This window comes from Amblyomma mixtum, chromosome 4 (genome assembly GCF_055824585.1).
Source record: "Amblyomma mixtum isolate Tamu chromosome 4, ASM5582458v1, whole genome shotgun sequence".
Classification (NCBI taxonomy): domain Eukaryota; kingdom Metazoa; phylum Arthropoda; class Arachnida; order Ixodida; family Ixodidae; genus Amblyomma; species Amblyomma mixtum.
In genome coordinates this window covers 16,306,121-16,332,594 of record NC_143015.1, presented here as the reverse complement: position 1 = coordinate 16,332,594, position 26,474 = coordinate 16,306,121, and the positions used below count along the sequence as shown (strand labels likewise).

The window sequence follows — 26,474 nt, the reverse complement described above, 5'->3', positions numbered from 1 at the left end:
TGCGAGCACATGAAAGCAGTACTAGATATAAAAATTGCTGAAAAAAACGCACCCACGTCTCAGAAGATGATAAAATATCGTTGTATGCGAAATTTGATTAATCTCGAGTAATTAGGTACAGGACAAAAGGTCATTTAGACGCCAATTAGTCCCGGAGTGTATATAGTGTGAGCACGTGAAAATAGCGGTAGACGTCAAAATCGCAAGCAAAAAGAGAGGAGTCAAAAGCGATAAAAAGAGGCAAGAAAGAGGCAAACAGACTAAAGTGAAAAAAGAGGCGACCAGTGTGAAGGAGGCATCAATGAAGGCGTTCCTGAGGAATGTGTGCGCTTATGGCGTACTGTTTTTCTTTTTGTTTTTGGGAGGATGTGTGTATTGTGCGCGCTTATTTTTGTTTGTCCCTAAACTGTTCAGAATCTGACTTTTATTTCATAAACGCAGTAAGTCGTCTTTGCGTGCCGCATCTATAATGTACAGTATTATGGTAGACCTCAAATTAGTCCTTGGCTATGGGTCCAGTGCCATTGTGCGTACTGTATCCGTGTAAACTGGTTTTCTTTGGAAATAAATATCAATGAAAACACAACAAAAATGCTTTCGTATTCTCTCAATGTGGGTCGCTGCAACGATCTTTAACGTTTTTTATTCTGGTAGGTGCAGGTCCCTGTAATATCCACAGTGCTACAGAAAACCGTGAGATGGAGTGTAGCTTTGGTGTGCCAAGCAATGGACATCTCGCGGGCGCGCATGCGCTGCCTGGATGACGCCAGTTCCATCTACAAACAACATCAATGTTTCCTACTCCAAAACTTCTGCTGTGCAACATTCAGTGTTTCGCACCGAAATTCAGTTTCAACAACCTAAGTGGGGCGAAGAAAAATGAAGCTTTATCGATCATGCACGAATAAAAATAGTCCCCGAACAGTTTTAAATTATTCTTTCCTCCGACCCATAGCAGTGCTCATCCGGGCGTGTTGTAGCGGACGACCACGTTGGTCCTCTCTCGGATCCACTTAGTCATGATCCACTTGGAGCCAGACAGTACGGGGCACCCCACGTGCTTCGTGCGCACGTCTACCCTCCTCTTCTGGTGCCAGAAAGAGAAGTGTATGAGGGCCTCGTTTCCCTCGTACGGTTCCAAGTCGTATCAGAAGAGGGCGTCACCGACACGCGGCTTCACCCCGATGCCCAGATGAGTGAAGGCGGTGGCGCCACCTGCCGGCACATCCGTGAGGTACGCCATAACGGTGGCCAACCGCGTTCCGTCACTGACGGTGATACGGTCTGCACGTTGTTTGAAGCTTCTCGCGTCCAGGTGCGGCGTATAGTGTCCCCCGAGGCCGTAGTTGGCCACCTGGTAGGCCTCGGCCGACTCCAGGGACAGATGCGTCGCCGTTGCTATGCGTCGACTCAGGCGCTTAAGGAGAGTATCGTCGCCGTCAAAAAGCCACGATACCTGCAATCAGAATTGCCCCCGAAATTCCAACACAAATCAATATATGTGAAATTTCGTTTTAATGAAGCGAACATTTCATCGCAATGGATACAAAAAATCTGTTTTACTTGATAGCGGTGATTTATAGTGACTACATCGCACCAATTAAGTCAGCCTCTGACCGCCTGCTGTACTACAGATCACGTAGTCGTCAAAGTAGTTGAAAACGCCTGCAGTGATAGTCTTCTGCTCAGCTTTTTTTTCTTCCTTCCTCTCAACTACGGCTTCCGTAGTTGAGAGGAGGACGGTGCTATTGCACCAACTTCAATACGAGGGGCCGAGGCGGAGATTTTGCACGATAAATATAAAATGAAAATTGGTTTTTGAGGGAAGGAAATGGCGCATTACGTCTCACATCCCGCTCTACACGTGAACCTCGCCGCAAGGGAAGGGACGACGGAGGGTGTGAGAGAAGGAAGGAAGAAAAAGGTGCCGTAGTGGAGGTCTCCCGAGTAATTTCGACCACCTGGGAATCTTTAACCTGCACTTACGCGGTACTGCACATGGGAGCCTTTTTCACTTCGCCTCCATCTAAACCCGGCCGCCGCGGCCGCGTTCGCGACCTACGGTACTTTGGCTCATTACCCTGGAGTCACTGGAAGTTTTTTTATCGATAAGCTTCATTACGGTAGTCAACATGGCGCTGTTAACACAGTTAACGGTCTCCCCTTGAGAGCCGCAGTGTAACACTAGCAGAAAAGGTTGCGACTGATTTCGCAGCCTCACATTACGATTAAATATACATAATTACCGACTCGCGAGGGGCCTGTCAGAACGTCTAACAAGGCTGCACTCCCTTCCTAGCCTATTGAATCTACTAAAATTGCATACGGGATCCGGACCCCGCACACCGTTACCTTATATGGGCCCTGCTCATCAGGGGTTGGCAGGAAACGAGGCAGCAGAGAAAGCCACCCGCGCGCTCTCTCACCGGGTTGTTTTCTCCTCCCTACCCGATCAGGAACCCGATTTTAATCCGGTCTATACTTTCAAAGATGTTACAACCTACTATCACTGTAGTCATTGCCTTTACCCTCGCCCATGTACAAATGCTTCAAGAAGGCGGATGAGCGGCTCCTTCTCCGCCTTCTCCCCAATACATTGCTGTGCCCGGCAGCACTAAAACATATTGATCCCTTATTTAACGGCAGCTGCCCGCACTGTAGTGCGGTGCCTTCGGACACCAATCACATGGTGTGGGCCTGCCCCTCCAACCCGGCTATTCCCCCCATCCCTCACTCAACCCGGGAGGACTGGGAGGCGACACTGCTCGGCTGCCAGGACTTACAGGATCGACAAGCCTTAGTCGGCGCGCCCGAGTGGCGGCCACCACCACTGGGGTCCCAAACTAGGAACCTCCTCCTATTGCTTGCAAGGATCGGTCCCTTATGGGCAGAGCCAACCATACCTCCTGTCCCTTGCTAATAAATGTTTTCACTCCCAACACCCGCTGCACTCAAGGGGGGAACGCCGTGGTCGACAGCTGGAGCGGTCCCACGCCACGTGTGCTCTGCCAATGATCGCTGTTTTGCGCGGTCCTCAGCTTTTTCTAAGCAAGCGTGACACCATCGTCTCCAGCTACCTAAGCGGCATCCGTGGACATAGCATTTGTCAAGGTGCGCTAAAATTTGGGCAGTTTTCAGTGCTTTGAAGACCTCGCCACACCTCTGCAGCGCTAAGCCTAACGGTGGCAAGGCCTGCGCCGGCCGCGTTCGGGGATTCCCTGGCTACGGCGGACCCAGGCGAAGTCACTGGCTACGATCCCAACTCGCTCAGGATCGCTAACGTGGAAAATATGGAAATTGACGAGGCTCTTCCCAGCGAGGAAGAATATCTTCAAGACATGATTCGCGTATGGCGCAGACGGAAGAAGGCGAAGGCCTCTAGGGACGCCAACACAGACGCCGGCCATCAACGGGTGGCGGGACCCTCTGAGCGTGCTCAGGGCGAGAACGCGCCCCGCGTGGCTGTGCAACAACCCACAACCCCGGTGGCGGCCGCAGCACACGCCCCGCATCGGGAAAAAAGAAATTATCGTGGTGCTCAAGCCACGAGAGACCATCGAAGTGAAGGTCACCTCAGGTCCTGGTCAAGACGGCGTTGCCGTTCGCAGCATCCTCAGGGACGCGGCAAGTGTGGGACTCGCAGTGTGGCCCGTGTGGGACGAAAACGTTCTAGTGTGTACACAGAAATCTGTAGAAACTGCGGAGAAGCTGCTCTGGGACATCATGCTGCCGTTTCGAGTCCGCAAGATACCATTCCGAGGCCACTCTAAGCTCTCCGGGGACTTCCGCAAGGGTGTCATTACCGTGTCCCTGGACGAGATGCCCGAAAGCGTGAGGACAAAACTCAGTGGGGACCCCAACCTCGTATCTGTGTGCAAACTGGGAAAAACCCAGATTGCTGTGATCTCCTTTGTAGGCACAAGGGTGCAGCAGACGGTGCTGTATAGTTGCGGGCGTCTCCCTGTCCACTTCTACAAGATCACGAGCCCTGCCTGATGCCGCTGTGGCACGGTGGAGCATCGGGCCGACGCCTGCCCGCGGCCTCAGCCTGGGCGCTGTGAACGCTGCGGGGCTAAGGTTGCTGCTGCTCCTGACGGCGGCCCAGCTGAACATCAGTGCTCCCGTGCTCTCTCATCTGCGGAGGCAGCTATTCCACCGGGGCGCCTGGCTGCGCGGGCAAGTACCGCCAGGTCATCAAGCCAGGACCTCCACCCGCCCCAACGCAGAAGCAGACTCCGGGACCCAAAAAGGCCCCGACATCCATGGCCGGATCCAAGCAGGCTCAGGCATCCAAGCCTGAACCCAAGAAGGCCTAGTCCGGGTCGCCCAAATTTGTAAAGTCGTCACCACACTGCCGACAACAGGAGCTCAAAAAAATCTTTGCCTCTCCCGTAACCGAGAGTAGAGTAAGCATGAAATGTTTACGGGCATAACACATTGGTTGTAGATGGTACTAGTCAAAATCATGAAATGGGTCTAGGGTTCAACCCACCGCACCATAAATACTGTGCACTGGTCCACGTGGACGCAATCGTTTCTTGAGAGTGTCTGGGGAATCTCTTCCGCCCTGCCTCGTCAGCTGTATCCGGTTTCTGTTAGCCTTTCATGCGGCCGGTCTTTTACATCCGTGAGTGTGGGACCGCAGCGCCATCCTTGGGGACGGCGCGGAAGCCGTTTTTCTGCCCGAAGCCCTTCTCGCCCTGGAGCTCCCCGCTTGCTCTAAGCGGCCCTCTCAGAGAGTCTCGTTAAATCTCGTACGGTGCCCGGATGCTCTCCTTTCAGCTCCCGGATGTGTGGAATTCAGTGCCCGGATGTTGGCTCTCGGTCTCGGCGTTACGTCACCACACTGCCGACAACAGGAGCTAAAAGCATTTCATGCTGAAAACAGCTCCCCGACAAGTAGCAGAAGAAAGCGGTTCCGGCCAGATGGCCGCGGCGTTGATGCAGCCCCTGGCTAGGTCTGCGCCGGCCCCCGGACCGAGTGGCTACCCAGCACCGTAATAACAAAAGCGTCAGCATGGCTAGCAAGCCTTATCAGAGAGTTAACAAATTACAACAATTCTAAATCATTCAATGGAAGTGCAGAGTTTCAGAGCCCGAAAAAAAACGGTCACACCTCCAGCTCTACTTGCAGTGCCTGGGTGACATGCCTGCGCGTCCTGCTCTGCAAGAGCCCGGTAAAGATGCTAAATTTTCTTGGTATAGCTTGTGTCAGGGGGGCCCGTCGACCTGCATCCTGGTGCATAAAGCATACACCGCTATTCAGGTCAATCTTAACCTGGACACTGAGCAGCAATACACAATGGTCAGGGTTCTGCCTCTCAGGCCCCGCGACCTGTCAATACATGTACACTCGGGGACAAAAGTCTCCGGACCATGTCTTCCTCTAACGAAACCGATAGCTCTGCTATTAGTCGGCGGCTGGAGACCACACTTGTGGAGGTAAAAGTTAAATTTTTGTTCTTTCATCTCTACAAGTGCGGTCTCCAGGTGCTGTCTGATAGTAGAGCAATAAGCTTCGTTTGAGGAACTCGTGTTCCGGAGACTTTTGTCTCCGACTGTATTCAATGTATACTGCCCACCTCACCAGCCATGCTTTACTTTCAGCGAAATTTTCTATAGTGCACTGAAATTGGCTGAAAAGGAACCCCTAGTGACTGTTGGAGATTTCAACGCCCCCAGCCTTCACTGGGGCTATCACTTCGAGAAAGCCAGGGGACGCACGCTGGCTGAGCTCATCTCAACCCTTCGCTTTACGTTGCTCACGGATCCGGCTTGCCCACACTTGTGGGCAACTCGGTGACCCGTGACACGTATCCTGACTTGTCTCTGGTTAGGAACACTACAGACGCCACATGGAAAAACCTGGGGGATACACTGGACAGCGACCACTCCCTTCTTCGCATCACGCTTTTGGCGAAGGCAGTCCGTAAAAAATAGGGACAGGCCAAAATAATCAATTGGCAGCAATTTCGAACTCAGGACATCCCTCCCGTACTATTCTCCGACGGCTATGCGGAGTGGGCAACACAGGTCACCAACATACAGAAACAACACACGCAAACACTTCACACCACCGACGAGATCTCCGCAGGGGACAATCACCTCCTGCATCTGTGGAAGGAGCGCAGGAGGTTAACAAAACGATGGAAGAAACACAAGACGAATCGCAAGCTTAGAGCTCGCATTGCACAACTTATGGAGCAGGCTGCGGCATATGCCGCGCAGCTCACAGACCCCAATTGGATAGAACGCTGCAACTCGGCAGAGCGTCAGATGAGCTCAAAGGGGACTTGGCGTCTCTTACGCAGCCTCATTGACCCCTCTCAAACCAATAGAGAGGCACAAAAACAAGTTCGGCGGGCTCTGCACGGGTACCAAGGTACGACGGCGCAACTTGCGGACACTTTGTGCGACAGGTGTCTCTACCGCACAAATGACCTCGTTGGTCCCGAATACACGTACTCCGGCAAGCCAAATCAGGATTTAGACGCCCATTTTGCGTTGCATGACCTTAAGGCGGCCCTGGCTAAAATGCGTTGAGGTGGGGCACCGGGTCGGGATCGCACAACAGTGAATCTGTTGGCGAACCTCTCCGACTCGGCCTACCTCCATTTGCTGCAATACATTGTTGAGGGTTTTCGGGGTCGCAGCGGAGCACCAGAGAGAGACGACCAGCGTGGCAGGCTTCTAGTTCCGAACTGCCCGTGCCGGGCGTGCGCCCCGAGCACGTGCTGACCATCTTTATTTTCTTCTAGCGCGCGCTGTAACGCCGATCTCAGCGCCGGCGCTTTATAGCGTCGCCGGGCGCTATAGGGCCCCCCCGCCTAGACGGAACGGCGAAATTTGCGCGCCGGCGGGGCAAAGATGGAGTAGCCAGAGATGGAGAGTCCGGTAAGTTCATGTCAGGTGCAGGGAAGAGCCGTCGGGTGGAGTGCGCGGGCTCAGGTAGACGAGCCTGGCTGCTTCGCAACGGGCGAATGATGCTGGGTGCCGAGTTGACAAAGGACATGGGGGCAGGGAAGGCCATGGTCGGGCCGTCACCGACTGTAGTGCTGCCCGCGGACACAAGTGTCGTCAGTGTTGGAACGTTGGAGCCGGTGTCGGTGGGAATCTGGCGCGCCGAGTACGTCGTCACAAGCAAAAGAGCGGGCGAATCGGCTCCATGGACTGACAGAAGCTGCGCTGCGACAGCAGCAGCTGTAACAGTGTTTGGCACAGGTGTGACCGTCGACACAACGGTGAGAGCCGCGACGATGGCGGAGGAAGTTGTAGGGCTCATTGTCAGGTACTTCGGTGAAGCGTGATCGACAGTCCGGAACTAGAAGCCTGCCACGCTGGTCCTCTCTCTCTGGCGCTCCGCTGCGACCCCGCAAATCCTCAACAACATAAATCTGATCTGGGATGGGTGTCCACCCCTTCCCGAATGAAAAACATCGCTTGTAACTTGCATCCCCAAAGCAGGTAGAGCCATGACTATGGATAACTTGACACCCATCTCAATGAATTCGTGTGTGGGAATGGTCATGGCGACGATGGTACGGGATCATCTTTCTCCATACATTGATAGTAAGGGCCTCTTTGCAGACACTAGTTCGTGTTCCGCCCGCACATGCCTGCACACGATGTCCTACTCCAACTGCACAGGGACAACGGCAAGGCCATTCTCGCCCTCGATCTGAAGGGTGCGTTTGACAATGCTAAACATGGTATCATACTGTCGAATTTGAACAACCCTAATTGTGGGGCGAAGGTCTTCGCCTATGTCAGAGACTGTCTCTCTGCGCGTCAGGCACTCCTCCGGATCACGGACGAGGAATACGGCCCGTACTCTATGGGTACGCGGGGTACACCACAGGGGGCGGTGTTATCATAGCTCCTTTTCAAAATCGCCATGATGCACTTGCCCGGCCAACTGGCTCAGGTGGAGGGCATAAAACACGCGCCGACGATATTACAATCTGGGCCACCGATGGGAGCCTTGGGGAGATGGAGGATCGCCTTCAGCAGGCCGCCTCTATAGTCGATACATATGCTGCCGACTATGGTCTCCAATATGCTCCCGCCAAATCAGAGCTTCTAAATGTCAGGACAAATCTCAAGGTCTCTACACATATCTCTGTCGGGCGATCGCATCGGAGAAGTGGCAGAGCTCCGTATCCTGGGTCTGTTTATCAGTAACAGGCTTAGGCCCGACTCTACTATAGCGAAACTCCAGCGCACAGGTGAACAGGTAGGGCGCATGAACCTACGCGTTTCCAACAAGCGGAGTGGTCTGCGGGGCAAGGACGCGCTACGGCTCGCCCATGCCTTCGTGACCACCAGGATCCTCTATGCCGTGCCGTACATCGTATACCTCACGGCCTTACCGAGCGCCTTAACGGCACCCTGACGGACATACTGCTTATGTATGTCTCAGAGTATCATCGTGACTGGGACGTCACTTTACCTTTAGTGACATTCGCCAACAATTTCACACGCCATGATACCACCGGCTACTCCCCCTCCTACCTGCTCTTTTGCCGCGACCCATTGCTACCCTTTGAAAGCTTACTGCCTCATTACCCTTCTACCAGCAGCTACGCTGGTGACGGCATTGCCCGTGTTGGTGCCCCCCTACAAATCGCTCGAGATCACCTCGACGCTTCACAATTCGCTCAAAAACGCGGCGATGCGACCTTCATCACCGTGACGCCCTCCCGGTTCCCCTCATAGTCCTCTGGCTCCCTGTGCGCCGTGTGGGCCTCTGAGAGAATCTGCTGTCTCCTTACGTGGGTCTTTACCGCGTCTTGAGGCAACTGATCAATGTGACCTATGAAATCACTTCAATGCACCCCCACAGTCCTCCCGCGGCCGCCTCCGCACAGCTCGTGCACGCCGCCCGTCTTAAGCCCTACCATTGCAACCGACCGATTGTGTGTGTCTTGTCTCCTTCTTGGTCTGTGTGTGTTTGCGCTGTTGAACCATCACTATGAATCTACACCAACTAGCCCAATCTGCAGTTCTTCTACCGTTTTGGAACGCCCAGGGACTGGTGGAAGGAGGGGGGAGGGGTAGTCTTACGGTGCATAGTCGCGAGGCGAAGACGACGTTGTTTTGACCCTGGTCAGTTGACTACGACGAGGACGTTGCAGCTGGTGTTTGGGGTGACTTGATTTGGTGAAATTAATTCTGACTGTGGCCTGTCGCACCTGCTGCTGAGTTAACCCCCCGTATTAATACAACCGCGATTTACTGCCCTTCGGGCACCAAAAAGAAAAGAAACATTGCCGAGCATACTTCCACAGGGAGGTTGTGTTGCAGGAAGAGATTGCGTTATCAAATGGATAACAATGATGCGTTAATAATGACATTTAGTTCGACATTAGCGTTACTTATGCCAGAATATAGCAGGCGCTCGTGCCTGTATCGCTACCGTCTTGGTGCTCCATCGCATAGAAAACTTTTTGGTCCTGCAGTTCCAGTTCCAATAAAATCGCTCTTAGTCCTTCCTGCCGGCCATAAAGCAGAAGAATGGAAGTCTGTGCTACTTGGTGCTGATTCATAATTTTTTGCAATAGCGCTACACAGCGAGGACAACCAGGAAAGAGTGACACAAAGAGTGCGCTAAACTTACACCTGTTTTATTTAAAAAAAAAACACTAATCTTTTTATACAAACCAGGAATATACGAACATACGCAGCGTCAGTAAAAGCGTCACACCCCAACGTGCCTATCGCAGATAAAATCACCACAGACCAAAGGCGCGTTCCCCGAGGAATTTTCTAATATGCAGCAGGCTCATTTCCTCAGCTGTTATGGCTACAAATGAGGCACTGAGACAACCGTTTTTCTTTCGAATGATGTGGAATGCCTCAGCCAGTTCCCTAGTGTCCGTGGGCCGATACACCACCTCTGTATCTGCGACAGACAACTGCATTGACACGTGAAGCAGTGCCTGGCTAAATTAGTTTCCATCTTTCAAGATGAGTTAGAATGTTCCATTAGCCTCACATTAACACATCGGCCAGTCTGGCTTATGCAGGTGCGGCCACAGGAAAGAGGTATTTGATAAACCACACCCTTGCTACGCGGAACGCATCCCTGTACACGTTTTACATGACATCTGTTCCTCCTGCGTCCTTCGCATTTCCTTTGAACTGCCGGGCCTATCTTTTGTAGTTTGTCGGGGCCTGAGAGAAGGACATCCACACCGTGCCTAGCACCCACTCTCTATAGCCTGTGTGATAGGGCGTGTACATATGGCATGGCAACCACTTGCTTGCGTCCTTTCGACGCTCTTCGTCGTTCCAAGCCATGCTCCGATGACTTCAATGTGCGGATGACTTTGACTGCGCTCGACACAAGAACAGAGTCGGGATAGCCCGCTTCTTTGCACCTCTTAACTTGTGTTGCCAGGCTACTTCCCATTTGGTGAGGACAGGATTTCTTCACTCTCATGGTTAAACAGCTTTTTACTGTCCCTGTTTTTACCAGCTTGGAGAGAAATGACTGGCTCAATACTGGCTTTTCGCTTCTAGGCTAAGCTGAGCTGGCCTGTTTTCTGGATCCATTCACGATAGCTGTGGTGATTAAGGCGTAAATTCCTGTCACATCATTTTGTCTGTAGTAAGTCTTTAAAGAAGCTCACCAAAATCTTGCACATCCTCTTCGGGTGGCCTGAAGACGGTCGAAGCCATCCACACAAAGCTTGTAGGTCTTGGGGGCAGATGTCGTGACGGCAGTGCCATGACGCTGTCCGAGCACGGCAGACAAACAAAGCCATGAGTGGTGATAGCACTGCTGCGTTGTGCGGGTCTAAATTTTGACGCATAAAAGAAGCCCATGTACATGAAGTATACTGCAGGCGAATGGAAGTCTGGGCGAGATGGTACTGATTCATAATTTTTTTTTTTGCGACAGCGCTACACAGCGAGGACAACAAGCAAAGAGTGACACAAAGAGGGCGCTGAACTTACTCTTGGACTTGGGCTTCTTTTATGTGTCAAAATTTGCACCTGCACTACCCAGCAGTGCTATCACCACTCACCGCTGTGTGTGCCTGGCGTGCTCGGACAGCGTCATGGCATTGCCGTCATGACATCTGCCCTCAAGACCTACAAGCCCTATGTGGATGGCTTCGACCGTTTTTAGGCCACACGAAGAGGATGTGCAAGATTTTGAAAAGAGAGTGGTGGCGACAGGCGAGGTTCGATAAAGACTTGCCGCAGACAAAATGCTGTGACAGAAATTTTAGCCTTAATCAGCACAGCTATCGTGAATGGATCAAGAAAACAGACAAGCTCACAGAATTCGTTTGGAATGTGGCCCGCAAGTCTCTTACCAAGCCCACAATACGCTCTCCCTCGGATGGAAAGCTTCTGGTACTTGCTGTAGATATAACCGTCGATGCCGAGCAGCAGATGACTCTGCGTCTCGGGCCTAAGTTTTGCTTGGAACCTGGTATGGAAACCATTGAGATGTTAGGCATTACAGGCTACATGTCAAGGAGAGCCAAGGTTGAGGACAGAAACCGATGTGAGGCCGAATGTGTTGATGCTGTTGCTAGTAGTGGCCGGACTAGAGGGCAGCGCAATCAGTTTCGCTCCTTAGTGAACTACCTGTGTGACAATCGCCTGCGGGTTGTGCAGTCTGTTAAAGAAGGGTTCTTTGTGGTACTAAACGAAAACAATTCGCTAGTAAGGCTAGTTGAGTTGTGCTAAAGAATTTCAAGAGAGTTATAAGGGATCCGACAAGGTGTAAGCAGAAGCCTGAAGAATTATTACAGAGCTTTAGCCTTGAAGGCTTGGTTAAGAGGGTGAAAAAAGCTGAGGCCTCAGTGCCGGAAATTTTCTTTTCACCAAAGACTCATCAGCCAGGTATACCTTTCAGAGCTATCGCTTCAGAGCACAACTCATGGCATTTCGTTGTGTCTTCCTACCTATCAGAACATTTGTCCTCCCTAATGATAGCAGACCCTTTCCAGATACAGAACTCGGAAGCTGTGAATAGGTTCTTCTTCGAAAACGGACCTGCACCACTCACTTGTTTCAGTGTAGCTGTGGTCGATATGTATAATTCCCTCCCGCATAACCAACTTATGAACTATATAAGAATTTGTATCGAGGATAACAACGATGAATGCCAAACAGATATAACATTTCAAACTAAATATCATGCGCAACCTGGTCCTTATTATCTACGACAAAACTTAATACCAAGGCCCCGTTCGCGTACAACATACGGTGATCAAAAACTAAGTTATTTGATTCCAGATTTCCTCAATGCGCACCCTGAATTAGCTGAGATACTGTTTACTGCCACCAAGGTGCAACGACTGAGGAGAACACTTAGAGATTTTTTCTTAAATGAAAACTAAAGACCATGCTGTGTTGATAACTTCGTTCGCCTTCACTCCGGATCTTTACCTTCACTGTGATGATTGAAGACGTGCGCACATACATCACTGTTTTTCATAACACCGTACCACTGACCCAACTTATTGTTTTTATGTACCTGTATTTTTTTGTGTTTTTTCATGCACCTTCATATCATGCAGTATTGTTTTTCCTTTTGCTTTGTAATTATTGTGCTTATGCTATGTTGTTTCCGCCGCAGCCAAGGGGGGCGCGGCCCCGTCAGGCATGTCTATTGCCTTTTGTCGCGTCCCCTAAGGCATTTCTGTAACGGAATGTCTTAAATAAAGAAAAATAAAAAAAAATGCCAGTTTCAAAATAACTGCACGATCACAACAGCGTCTCTTTAAGAATTGCTTTAGTTTTACCTCAACTACACTTATGTCGTGTGGGACGATAAAATTTTCATGCAAACGCCCGGATTGTGTATAGGGTCAACGGTAGTGCCTGTCCTCAGCAACATTTTCTTAAGCCAAATTGATAAGAGAATAGAGGGTGATCTCGTTAGAAGTGGTTTAAGAATCTTCCGATATGTAGACGATTTTCTTGTGATTGGTGAGTCCCTCAACGATGAAGATGTGACAGGGGTCTTTGACGTCTTTACAAGAAATGGTTTGGGATTGAAATTCTCCCATGAAGTCCCACAGGAAGGTGTCTTGCAGTTCTAAGATTTAAAATTGACAGTTCAGGCAACCCATATTTGCTGGCAGTATTCCCCTAGAAGCGAAAAGCCACTATTGAACTATAAGTCATTTCACTCCAAGCTTGTAAAAACAGGGACAGTAAAAAGCTGTTTAACCATGGCAGTGAAGAGGTCCTGTGCTCACCAAATGGGAAGTAGCCTGGCAACACAAGTTAAGAGGTGCAAAGAAGCGGGCTATCTCGACTGTGTTCTTGTGTCGAGCGCAGACAAAGTTGTCCGCACATTGAAGTCATCGGAGCATGGCTTGGAACGGCGAAGTGCGTCAAAAGAACGCAAACAAGTGGTTGCCATGCCACATGTACACGCCCTATCACACAGGCTATAGAGAGCGGGGGTAAGCACGGTGTGGGTGTCCTTCTCTCAGCCCCCAACAAACTACAAAAGATAGGCGCGGCAGTTCAAAGGAAATGCGAAGGACGCAGGAGGAACAGATGTCATGTAAAACATGTACAGGGATGCGTTCCGCGTAGCAAGGGTGTGGTTTATCAAATACCTCTTTCCTGTGGCCGCACCTGCATAAGCTAGACTGGCCGATGTGTTAATGTGAGGCTAATGGAACATTCTAACTCATCAGGAAAGATGGAAAGTAATATAACCAAGAACTGTTTCACGTGTGAATGCAGTCGGCTTTTGCAGATACAGATGTGGTGTACCGGCACACGGACATGCGTACTAGGGAACTGGCTGAGGCATTCCACATCATTCGAAAGAAAAATGGTTGGCTCAGTGCCTCATCTGTAGCTATAACAGCTGAGGAAATGATCCTGCTGCATATTAGATAATGCCTCGGGGAACGCACCATTGATTTGTGGTGATTTTATCTGCGATAGGCACGTTTGGGTGTGACGCTTTTACTGACACTGCGTATGTTCGTACGTTCCTGGTCTGTATGTGTTTTTTTTCCCATCAAAACAAAGTTGTAAGTTCAGCGCCGTCTTTGTGTCACTCTTTCCTCATTGTCCTCCTTGTTTAGCGCTGTTGGAAAAAAAAAAAACATCAACGGCCTTAAAGCACCCCCTAAAAAAGAAGCTTTTAGGCAACTCAACAACCCTTGTCATTATAGGAAATTAGATTCAGATCCCACTTCAGAGTTCTGCAAATTGATTCTGAACAAACTGGCAAACTTATTATCAAGGGAAATAATCACGCAGTCCGACTACCACTTCTTAAATCCGCTAAACAAACAGGCAGGACGCTTTTACCTACTTCCAAAATCCATAAGGTTTCCGCAGAAGACTTGTTTACCGCAGATGTCTGCCGGGGATGGCAGACCTATCGTTTCAAACAATAACACACCCGCTGAGAACTTATCAATTTTCCTGAACAACTATCTTGCAGATATTCCCACCCACCTCCCTTCCTTTGTCGAGGATACACCGCACTTTCTCCGCATAATAGAGTCTCTGAATGAGGCTTCCATTATCCCAGCAGATAGCATACTTGTCACACTTGACGTCGTCGCTTTGTACACAAATATTCCGGCCGCCGCGGTGGCTCAGCGGTTATGGTGCTCGGCTGCTGACCCGAAAGACGCGGGTTCGATCCCGGCCGCGGCGGCTGGAATTTCTTTGGAGGAGAAATTCTAGAGGCCCGTGTACTGTGCGATGTCAGTGCACGTTAAAGAACCCCAGGTGGTCGAAATTTCCGGAGCCCTCCACTACGGCGTCTCTCATAGCCTTAGTCGCTTTGGGACGTTAAACCCCATAAACCAAACCAAACCACAAATATTCCCATAAATGAAGGTATCGACGCACTCTCCAAAATTCTAACTCAAAGTCCCCACCCGCACGAAACTGAAGTGTACCTCACGCTACTTGAATTGGTACTAACACTCAACTACTTTGAATTCGATTCTTCTTACTACCTTCAAGTATTTGGAACAAGCATGGGCACGCCCTTCGCACCCACTTACGCGAACATTTTTATGGGGCTACTAGAATCTAAACTTCTAAATTCATTTGTAAAAAAACCACTTATATACCTGCGTTACATAGAGGGCATTTTCATGATATGGGAGCATGGGGCTGAGACCCTGAAGACATTCGTCACACATTTCAATTCATGCCACTCCAGCATTAAATTCACCTTCAACTCCTCAAAAACGCAAGTCAATTTCCTTGACACCACTGTCCGTTTAGAAAATAGCATGCTCAAAACCACACTTTACAGGAAGTCCACTGACCGACAACAATACTTAGATTTCACTAGCCATCATCCAAGACACTGCAAACAAGGTATATTCGTAGGAGAGGCAACGAGACTAAGAAGAATATGTAGCGACGACGACGACTACCTGAAACACCTACACTCGCTAAAAAACACACTAATCACCAGAAACCATCCACAGAAAACCCTCAATAATGCGTTCCAACGAGCAACCACTTTGAAACGAGATGTAGTTCTTAAAAAACGAGCAAAAGCTAACAGTCAACGACCTCCTGCACTTATAACGAAATACTCAAACGCGCTTCCAAACATAAAAAATATCCTCCGGAAATACCACCCAATTTTAACAGGTAACGACCGTCTCAAGAAAATATTTCCCGACGCACCAAGGGTAACATACAGACGCAACACAAACCTGAAGGACATCCTGGTGCATGCTAGGCTCGGTAAGAAACCACCACCGACAGTAACTTCATGCTCTCGACCTAGATGCAAGACATGCAAACATTTACAAAGGGACACTACGGTTAAAAGTACGGCAAGCGATTTCAGTTTCGATATAAAGACTAGTTTTGACTGCACATCGTCCAATATTATCTACATGCTCCAGTGCTCCTTCTGCCAGAAACAATATATCGGAGAAACCGGGCAAACAATGAGTGCCAGATTAAACGGGCACCGGGCTGACACAACACGGAATGAACAGAAGGCAGTGTCGACCCATTTTAATCAACGCCATCACAAATTCGACGAACTCAAATTGTTCATTCTTGAGTCAGGCTTCAAATCGACTAGGGACAGTAAATACAGAGAAGCATTCCTAATCCACAAATTTAAAACACTGCAACCAACAGGGATTAACATATCTAGAGGAAACCTGGAATCTCTCAGGTACATTCCAGGGTTAGCATAATTTTAAATTAACAAATGTCTTGCACGTGCTCAGACCATTTCCTAGAACCTCGCATAAGTATATTATCTTTTCAGGAGGACACTGGGGCGGGATGGGGGGCGCGGGCGTGGAGGTAGACAGGGACAAGGGCTTGTCCCTGTCTGCTTCTATGTCCGTGTCTTTTCTTGCGCCCCTGCGTCCTCCCGAAAAGTTATGAACCAACACGCCCAAATACAAGTACTTCTGAGTATACTATCGCTCTTTGCACCCTTCCCACGTCATATCTTCCACCACATTTCCGGCCTTCTCACCGTCTCCCTGTGACTCACCCCCCCCTTTTTTTTTCTCCTAATCCCCTACTATCAGTTCTCGGAAACCATGACATTCCTGTTACCCCCTCCGCCCCACCTTTTTGGCTTTCTCTGAACTCGAGCCATTCCCCCCCCCCCCCCCCCCCCTGCTTTGTCCTTCCTTGGAAATGCCCCTCCTTCCAGTGCCAGCCTATGTTGTTTGCCTTCTTCTCATTTCCCTGTACCACGCTGACTAATCCTTTTATCTGAGTTTTTCAGGTCCTACAGCGCCTCCCCCCGTCGCAGCCCCTTCAAAGCCTTTGTTCATTACACACCCCCCGGATATAAGTTTTTCCACTATTGCAGCTTAACGAATCAAGGTTCACCTCCCTCCCCTTCCTGACACACATCCCCTCTCACACCACTTTCCTTCCCCACCCCCGGGGCCTTCCTCCTCGGAGCGAAGGCCCTATTTAATCCCTGCCAATGATGAACGCTTTGCCCAGACGAAGACAAGTCCCCTTGTCGAAACGTTGGCTCAAGCAACCTGAGGTTTTCCCCTCCCTTGTTCATTTTGTGACAGCAAAGGACCATCTACCACACCCTCTCTCTACCATGGGCCCCTAAATATAGGGCTTTCTTGTGGCCTTCGTGGTGCGCCAGTTTATAATGAAATTATCGCTGTGCGCTCAACTGGGTCGTAGCGCTAACAAAAAACAAATTTTACCCCGGTTTATGCTATCTAGCGCATAAAAACGTATGTTTTTCTTCATTTATCAAGGCTTGAAGAAATATTAGCGGAGAAGCCAGCTTTCACGAACTCTGAAGCTTGAATTCGCGCTTTCTGTTATTCGCAATCTCTTGCCGCGTGTGAAAAGGTGTAGCCGTTTGGCTAAGTGTCATAGAATATAATCAAATTGTGTATATTAAGGCGAAAGCCTTTAATGCTTCATCGTTGCAAGCAGGGGTTGCCGACAGAAATTTCACGCTTTTCAATTGGTCGAAAAGGTCGTGACGTCACGGTGCGCGAAATTCAAACGGGTGTAATTGTACTTCGACTAGTAACCATGAAGGGATCGTATAGTTACACTCCCAATAAGTGGGAATGAGTTTAGTTAATTGCTTAATCGCCCAATTAGCCTAATTAACCTTTCTAATCAGGCCATATGAATAAATATAACCGAGTAGGAAATTGGTCGAGTTCGGGAATCGAACCCCGGTCTCCGGAGTGCGAGACGAGCATGCTAACCGCTCCGCCATGCCAGCTCGATGGTTTGGAATGAACAAAGGCGCGTCTAGTGAATACGGTGTCTTCGTTCACTCCCATATTCCTCCCTTCCCGTTACGGCGAGGTTCAGGTGTACACCTAGGTATTTTATTTATTTATTTACAGAAGACTCCTGTCTTCATTGCAAAGCCTTAAGCAGGAGTGGGTGTAAAATACACTTTGACAAAAAGAAAACCTCCTTGTAGTACATGCAACTCAGCACACACTACCGAAGAAATGAACGAGTAAAAGAAACAACATTATACAATATTAGACGACACCTCGCGTGAAAATGAGCACTGGGGAAATAAATAAAAAAAGAAAATGTTGAATGCTCCAAAATTATTACGAATTCCTAAGCGACGCCGTAAACGACTCCACGGTAGAAACCTCTACAATATTCGCGTTGAGGCGATTCCATTTCCGCACAGTACGGGGAAAGAAATAATTCTTGTATGTTTCAGTGCGGCATGAGTACTCCTTCACGGGCCTCTAGAATAACTCCTCCAAAGAAATTCTAGCCGCCGCGGGTTCGATCCCGGCCTCAGCGGCTGCGAGCGAGGGTAAAAGAATCTGGCCTATAAAGCATGGTACGCCTAAAACAGCGCGAGGAAAAAACAACCGAGATTTCGTTGCGCTTGTAATTATCACCCGGGGCAGTTTTGATGGGCACAGGGTGCCGGCCGGATCGCTCGCGACCCAGGAATACATTCTTGTTGGCAGCACGAAGCACGGTCCAACATGTATGATGAATAATTCTGTGCCTTATGCAGTACTTGTATTGCGCGTAATTTCATTTCCTCAATTACTATTTTCTCTTTCTTCATTACGGTCATTGTTTCTCTTTCTTCTTTGGCTCCCACTTCCACCCTTCCTGTACGGTGCGGTTCGGGTGTCCACCGAGATGACAGAGAAGTATTGCGCCACTTCATTTCCTCAAAAAGCGTTGCGATCACAGGTGTTTCCAACAGGCAAGGCGTCGAGCCGAACGGGTGGTGGCGTTCCTTGGCAGCGCTACAACACGCTGTCGCGTCCTACTCCTAAAGACGAAGCTCTTCGTGCGCCGTTAATTAACACTCAATTAGTGTTTAGTCATTAGCCAGTAATTAGCCATTAATTAATAATTTGTCACCAATTAGTAATTACTACTTATGTGCGACGTCATGCAATGGTGACGTCACCAGTACCAGAGAAGCAGTCAGAGTGGTGCGGAAAACATTTTCGCCTCTACGCACTTCAGACAGTCAATGTGTCCCCTGAATTTTCGATCTGGTTTATCTGGTGTGTCGAAACAGTCTAAATGAAGACAAAAAGTCTCCCCAAATGAGAGAGCGGCCGTACAAGACGCATGGTTGCTACCCAGTTCAACCCAGAATAACAAGAACGTCCTGACCTTGCGTCCGGCCTAGGAAGAGGCCCACCATGGACATGGTAAGACTACTACTTATTTCGTACCCCCATCTTTCGGAAAAATTATGTTGTGCTCTTCCTCCATCTCACCTTGATAATACGTTTCCAACTGGGAGAACCCGTCGCATTCGTAGGTGAGAAGACCCTGGCCGGCGTTAATTCCATGTGCGCGTCAGCTCGGATGTAATTCACTTCCGCCGAAGTGAGAAAGCCTTGGAGGATTACGATGCGTGGTTCCAACGACAGTACTTCAATCTTGTGCGGCTGCAGGATGAGACGGGGGTTTCCGTAGTTTGTAGACATTGTGCAGAACAGTTCGCTGCTAGATGGCCTCAGATCATCATCCTGAACGCACACTGACTTATATTCACCAACGTCCGACACCGGCGGAGGAGGAGGAAAACTTTTATTCCTATTTACAGTGAGAAGTCGATGGGGCGAGCCGGAAGGGCCCGCCCCTTACAAACACTTGGAGGGATCCCTAGTCCGGGATCCCTGTAGCTTCCGCAGCGGCCCGGGCTCTAGCTACCAATGCCTGTTGGGCATGGAGTTCGGAGCTGCCGCGCAGGGCAGCCTCCCAGTCCTCTCGAGTGGGGTGGAGGTGGGGTGGGTAGGCAGGATTGGAAGGGCATGCCCACATCATGTGGTAGGTGTCCGAAAACTCCTCCTCACAGTGTGGGCACGCGCCCGAGAAAGAAGAATTGAAGTGCTTAAGTACTGCCGGGCACAGTACAGTATTGGTATAGAGGCGGAGAAGCCAGCGCTTCTCCACCCTGGTGAGGCCTTTACAGGGAGGGGGATAGAGACCATGAAAATTTTGATAAAGAGAGGTGATCTCTTTAAAGGTGATGGCCGGATTGAAATTGAATTCCGGATCAGGCTGCGGATGAGGCGACGCCCGGTGAGTAAGCGCGCGGGCGGCAGCGTCGGTTGCCTCGTTCCCCTCAAGACCCGCATGAGCCGGAGCCCACACGATGGTACGATGGGTCGGAAACCCTGTGTATTCGCATGCGTGGAGAATTTTGAAAGCACGGTCTGGAATATACCCTTGCTCAATATTGCGGCAGGCGCCCCTGGAGTCCGTAATAATGACTCGGGACTCTGGATCTGCGGCGGCCAGTGCAATGGCGATCTCTTCCGCAAATGTAATGTTTGGGGCGCGGAAAGTAAGGCCCTGAACTGTAGTCTTTTGGTGGATGACGGCCGCCGTGTACCAACCCCCATGGTGTGGGTCGACCGCATCCACATAGAAGACACCTGGTTTATGGCCATATTGTTGAGAAATAGCCTCCGCCCGCGCGAGACGGCGACCATCATGGGTGTCTGTAGTCATGTTCTTCGGAAGGGGTCGCACCTGGAGTGCAAAGCGCCAGGCTTCAGGGATGCGGACCCGTTCTTCTGTATGTGTTGCGTAGTATATGTGTAAGCGTAGGATATGTGTATATGTGTAAATGTGTGTGTGTATATGTGTGTATATGTGTGTGTGTATATGTGTATATGTGTGTATATGTGAGTGTATATGTGTGTGTATATGTGTGTATATGTGTGTATGTGTGTATGTGTGTGTATATGTGTATATGTGTGTGTGTGTATGTGTGTGTATATGTGTGGATATGTGTATGTGTATGCGTAGGATATGTGTAAGCGGGTCAGAAGGCGGCTCCCCGCAGGTGTTTTGCTTAGGTGCAAGTCATCATCATCATCAGCCTGACTACACCCGCTGCAGGGCAAAGGCCTCTCCCATGTCTCTCCAATTAACCCTGTCCTTTGCTAGTTGCCGCCACTGTATCCCCGCAAACTTCTTAATCTCATCCGCCCACCTAACTTTCTGCCGTCCCCTGCTACGTTTGCTATCTCTTGGAATCCACTCCGTTACCCTTAAGGACCAGCGGTTATCTTGCCTTCGCATTACATGCCCTGCACAAGCCCACTTCTTCCTCTTGATTTCAACTAGGATGTCATTAACCCGCGTTTGTTCCCTCACCCACTCCGCCCTCTTCCGATCTCTTAACGTTACACCTATCATTTTCCTTTCCATAGCTCGCTGCGTTGTTCTTAACTTAAGCTGAACCCTCTTTGTTAGCCTCCACGTTTCTGCCCCATAGGTGAGTACCGGTAGGATACAGCTGTTATATACTTTTCTCTTCATGGATATTGGTAAGCTACCATTCATGACCTGAGAGAACCTGCCATACGCACTCCACCCCATTCTTATTCTTCTAGTTATTTCCCTCTCATGATCCGGATCTGCGGTCACTACCTGCCCTAAGTAGACATATTCTCTTACTACTTGTAGCACCTCGCTACCAATTGCGAACTGCTGTTCCCTTGCAAGGCTATTGAACATTACTTTGGTTTTCTGCATGTTAATTCTTAGCCCCACCGTTCTACTCTGCCTGTCTAGCTGATTGATCATGCTTTGCAGTTCTTGTTCTGAGTGGCTTAGCAAGGCAATGTCATCAGCGAATCGCAAATTACTCAGGTATTCTCCATTAACTCTTATCCCCAACTCTTCCCCCCAACAAACACAAAACCTCCTCAGAATTTCCCAAAAATGACCCATCGGGACATCTGGAATCTCCCCAGGAGGTGGTCATTTTTCCCGAACACATCTAAAAAACGTCCCCACAACTAGCAATGTCCAAAAGTTGTGCGTCCCATGGAAAGCCCTAAAAGGTTAATGCTCGATTTCTCGACTCTGGTTCAATAAAATTATTCCTCCTTTTTCATACAGCCTGCAGGCATCCAAGCGCACATATGTGACAAATTTCAGGCGCATACTTACGTTGCAGGTGGTGTAATACACCTTAAATTTCCACTCGAGTGAATGCGTGCTGGCTCGGCTGTTCTGCACTTATCCGTTTACGCATTTTATACACAAAGGAAATCTGAATTCAAAAAGTCACCCGATTTGGCCCATATAAGAGCGAATAGCAGCGCCATACAGAAGTCATATCAGTTTACTAGCTGTGCTCTTAGCACGAATTGCATCCTGTCGTCCATACCGGCTACCGCACCATACACCACCACAATCAAAATGCAGTCATGTTTCAGTCAAAGAAAAGCAATACAGACCGAATTGAAAGTCCGTGCCGAACAAAACTTATGCGTAACGGCGCAAATCTGAATGAATACAAACAGCAGACGCAAACGTATGCATCATTTAATACACTGCAGTGTACATAACACTACGGTGCCATGCATATAATGATGGCCACTTTTTCTCCAGCCCTGAGAAATCTGCAATACGAAGCATGTAAAACAGAATACAGGCTGAAAGTTGATGCACCTTAAACGAGCATTCTAAGGGCTACAAAAGCAGATATGCACACGCAAAAGCAAACGTATGTAAAGAGCAACTTGGGTGACAAAAGAAAAGACGAGATTGGCTTACGCTGCAGACACGCAGTTTCAGGTCACGGATTTTCTTCAAGTTGAAACCCCCTCTCGCTTAGAGACTCGGAGCAAGCTTCAGCGACGTGTTATCAAAACAGAAAAAAATACTAGCTCTACTAGGCGAAAATAAAAAAAAGTGCGAAAATCGCCTGCAGTATGCTTAAATAAATAGATAAAACAAATAAATAAAATAAACCAACATACCTTGACGACGTTGCCTATGGAAACGCAGGGATGAAACAGAAGGCTGCAACAGCTTTAACCATGAATTAAACGCAGCCTTCTGTCCTGCGCCTTCTCACAGCGCAGCAAACGCTCAAACATACGCGTTACACCCCCGTAAAGATCCTGGGAGCTTTATTTTCTTGTGACTAAGTGTGGGGATAAGACTGCTTGGAGCCAGGCGGGAAGGTGAACGTGCTCAGGTATGTGCAGTGGCGCGCTGCATCCATAGTGCGGCAGACCGCGCGCGCATGCGGCACAGTCCAGCGTGGAAGTCGAGGTCAAGGCACAATTAACCCGGCGGGGGAGAGTCAATATACAACCACGCGAACACTGCACAAACTATACCGCTGCAACACGATGGCTGGGTGGCGGCGAAGTAGGTAGAGCAGGCTAATCCATGGGCACTCGCAGAAAGAGAGGGGTGGGTCTCCGAAGGTCCTTCCCGCCTCAGACCGTAGTAGACGGCCACGCTGCCACCACCAATCGCGCTGCACTCGTCGGAGGCGCTGAGGAATGCAGGGTGCGAGCGAGGAGTCGCCTATTGCCACGAACTCCGCCGCCGCGAACGCCGCCTAGAAAAGCGGCATCAGTAGGGTCGTGAAGCTGCGCAAAGGATTTGCGATGCGCCGCCGAGGCATCAGTTCCAAAAGGAATGGTATGGGCACGCCGAGGTGCGCAGGAAAACTGCCGTGAATGCGTAGCTACGATGTCCACGACAGCCCAGTTGGCGCAGTGACGAGAGCAAGAACTGTCGCGCGCTGGGGCTTGTGCTCGAACGTCTGGGGCAGCGAGAATAAGCGCGCGCAAAATGACTTCCGTGCAGCGAGGAAGCCGGGCGAGCGACGGGACGCCATTACTGCACTTCTGCTGGATAGCGGCGCAGCGAGGAGTGCCGATGGTCGGAGGCGCCTGGAGGGACCACCACACAATGTTGAAGTTGGGCGGAAGCTGGGAAAACGCTAGAAGACGGGAAAGCTGGGATGACGGGATGAAAATGCAGACAGCCGTCGCCTGCCTGCAGCATGGAGCCGACGGCCACGTGCGAGAAACGCATGCGCCGAGAGAGATGCGGGGCTTACCGTTTCCTTCGGCTGTTCGAACGAAACTGCTGTTTCATCTCTCAAAACGACGAGTGCAAGAGCAAAACCTTCTCCCCCCGCTGCTTGTGGCGAGAGGGAGAGAGAAAAGAGAGCGAGGAGTCGATTTTTATTTCTTGTTGAAAACCATTGGTCCCGAAAAGGTTATACTCTGTTGCCTTTCTGGGACCAAAATGCATTAATTCTTTTTTGTTGCTGCTTAAAACTCTCGAAAAAACGTGTCTAGACCTTTAGTGGGAGCACTGGCTTTTTGCTTGTGTTTCTATGACTTGCCTCTATGGCCTGGAAACATTTTGTAAATGCTGTACTGGGACTGGGACATTCCATCCTTTTTTGGAGTTTGTGAGGAGGTTTTGTGTTTGTTGGGCCATTCCAGTCCCCGGAATACCTCCTGTAAGCAGGCAGTGAAGAGCATTGGCGAGATCGTGTCTCCCTGCCTGACACCTTTCCGTATTGGAATTTTATTGCTGACTTTATGAAGAACTATAGTAGCTGTGCAATCGTTATAAATATCTTCCAATATTTTCACATAGCACTCTTCCACACCCTGATTCCGCAATTCCTGCATGACAGCTGAGGTTTCCACTGAGTCGAATGCTTTCTCGTAATCAATGAAGGCTATATATAGGGGTTGGTTATATTCTGTAGGCGCAAGTATTGATTGTTAAGATGAGCTTCTCGTAACTCCCCAAAGGTGCTGGTCATCCCCAGACCGAGGAGACGCTTGTTGGACGTCGTTATGGGGAGGTCGAGCGCTCTCTTATAAATCTTGCGGAGAACTGCTTCTAAGGCATTCTCATCGCATTTGCGTAGGTGGAGGTAGGGAGCCGAATATAAAATCCGGCTGGTCACGAATGCATTGGCCAGCCGCAAGGCATCTTTGCATCGTAGTCCCCCCCTTTTATTGAACACCCGGCGGAGCATCCGACCCATCTGGTCCCCCACCTTACGTAGCTTGTTTAGGGTAGTGTCTATCTTGCGCCTATGATGAATGAAAAGCCCCAGTACCCGGATCTCCTCGTGTTCAGGTATCGGTCCGCTAAGTAGGGAAAGGGCAATTTTGGTTGTGCACTTTGAGTTGGAGCGTATGTGCACAAATTCAGATTTGCTCGGGGAGCATTCAAGACCACAGCGACGAGCGTATTCGTCCATAATAGCTGCCGCTTGTTGCAGGTTGGTCTCGATGTCTCCAACCGATTGTTGTGTTGCCCAGAGGGTGATGTCGTCCGCATACAGAGCGTGCTGCACACCGGCGACCTCTGCCAGCTGGGTAGGGAGCTTCATCATGGCCCGATTAAATAGTAATGGTGAGAGGACAGCTCCCTGTGGGGTCCCTCGTGTGCCAAGTTGATATGGGCCATATTCTGTGTCTTGCAACCGGATATAGGATTGGCGATCTGTAAGGAATTGTTTGATATAATTGAAAGTATTGCGCCCACAGTCTGTTTGCGACAAGTGGGATAGGATGATCTCGTGGGTCACATTGTCGAAAGCCACCCGCAGGTCAAGTGCGACGACTACTTTATCATTGCTGGGGTGCTCGACGGGGTCGAGAATCTCCTTGTGAAGTTGCAACAGGACATCTTGTGCGGACCGGTGTGGGCGGAAACCGTACATGGTGTCTGCGAAAATGTTTTGCTGTTCCAGGAAAGCCGACAATCTGTCGCGGACCATAATCTACATCAGCTTCCCCACACACGAAGTGAGGGAGATGGGCCGGAGGTTGTCGGTGTTAATGGCTTTACCTGCCTTGGGCTAACACAGCTAACACAGCTAACACAGCTCGGGAACAGGCGGACGTATTGCCGAACGGTCCCACCGTCGAGCAACCCCTTGCCACTTCTTTGAGGTCTTCGGGTGAAGCGGCCGGCATTAGACGAGACTTCATGGCCGCCATCTTTGTCGCCGGAATGTCGTAGACCTGCTGCAGCTTGCAAATCCCGGCGGCCGCTCCTGTGACGTCACTGTCCGCAGGCCGCCACTTCCGCAAGGAAGGCGAGCTGAAAGCCGCGCGAAGGCGGCTTAAGGCGGGACGCTCTTGCCAGACCGACCAGTATACGGGGAAGACTGCAAGGCGGCTGAGAGAAAGGAATACTCGCAATACCTCGGGCCCGCATCGCCGCCGCGCAACGTTCTCGAGCTTTTCATGCAGAGCCTCTGCCTCGTGCAGGTGGTGCTCTTGCAGAAGAAGAAAGAATCGGCCGTCTTCAAGAGAGGTGCTTTCTGTGTCGATGGACTCTTGCATGTCCTGCGTCGAAGTGAACAGGTCCGAGTAGCACAAGGCTACGTGCAGCCCCACCGTAACAAAGATTGCGCTGCGCAGTGGAAGCAACATGTCTTCATGCACTGGAATCTTTCGGTTTCCTCTTCTGCACTTTCACTTCCTCTTTCCTCGACGTTTTAAAAAACGCTCGCGATAAATGCGCGGCTCTCCGCCTATTTTACTGGCGTTCCTATTTATCCAGCACACCTGTAGAGTACTACAAACTGAACCATAGAAACATCTCTTACACGTCGGATAAGTAAAATTTCCTGCACCTATCTGCCCCGTTGACCCTTGGACCTTGTGACCCCGTCTTTCCTCCGAAGTAAAAGATATTCAAATTTCATTTCCGCGATCAGGTGTCGCCAA

The 26,474-nt window shown here is 50.0% G+C and overlaps 1 pseudogene; it reads right to left on the bottom strand.

Moving 5' to 3' along the window:
• Positions 1-961: 961 nt before the first annotated feature.
• LOC149345765 (prolyl 4-hydroxylase subunit alpha-2-like) lies at positions 962-26,177 on the bottom strand (annotated as a pseudogene).
• Positions 26,178-26,474: the final 297 nt, after the last annotated feature.